The sequence below is a fragment of the Mizuhopecten yessoensis genome, unplaced genomic scaffold (assembly GCF_002113885.1).
Source record: "Mizuhopecten yessoensis strain PY_sf001 unplaced genomic scaffold, ASM211388v2 scaffold10943, whole genome shotgun sequence".
NCBI lineage: Eukaryota > Metazoa > Mollusca > Bivalvia > Pectinida > Pectinidae > Mizuhopecten > Mizuhopecten yessoensis.
Window position 1 is genome coordinate 120,637 of NW_018408799.1, and position 514 is coordinate 121,150.

The 514-nt window shown below is 39.3% G+C and overlaps 1 protein-coding gene and 1 long non-coding RNA gene across 7 annotated transcripts in view; one reads left to right on the top strand and one right to left on the bottom strand.

The window, feature by feature from the left end:
* Positions 1–514, bottom strand: part of LOC110463908 — a 55,437-nt gene that overhangs the window by 48,099 nt on the left and 6,824 nt on the right. The window lies entirely within an intron of this gene.
* Positions 1–514, top strand: part of LOC110463909 — a 6,587-nt gene that overhangs the window by 4,732 nt on the left and 1,341 nt on the right. Inside the window, exon 2 of the long non-coding RNA XR_002464446.1 lies at positions 5–510. This is a non-coding gene — a long non-coding RNA (uncharacterized LOC110463909). The remainder of the gene's footprint in view (positions 1–4; positions 511–514) is intronic.

The following is a 514-nucleotide window of genomic DNA, read 5'->3' on the forward strand; positions in this document are numbered from 1 at the left end:
TGAGGTTCCAGTGTAACAAGTTAGCATGAGGTTCCAGTGTAACAAGTTAACCTGAGGTTCCAGTGTAACAAGTTAGCATGAGGTTCCAGTGTAACAAGTTAACCTGAGGTTCCAGTGTAACAAGTTAGCATGAGGTTCCAGTGTAACAAGTTAACCTGAGGTTCCAGTGTAACAAGTTAACCTTAGGTTCTAGTGTAACAAGTTAACTTTAGGTTCTAGTGTAACAAGTTAACATTAGGTTCCAGTGTAACAAGTCAACCTGAGGTTCTAGTGTAACAAGTTAACCTGAGGTTCCAGTGTAACAAGTTAACCTGAGGTTCCAGTGTAACAAGTCAACTTGAGGTTCCAGTATAAAAAGTTAACCTGAGGTTCCAGTGTAACAAGTTAAATTGACGTTCTAGTGTAACAAGTTAACTTGAGTGTAACAAATTAACTTGAGTGTAACAAGTCAACCTGAGGTTCCAGTGTAACAAGTTAACCTGAGGTTCCAGTGTAACAAGTTAACCTGAGGTTC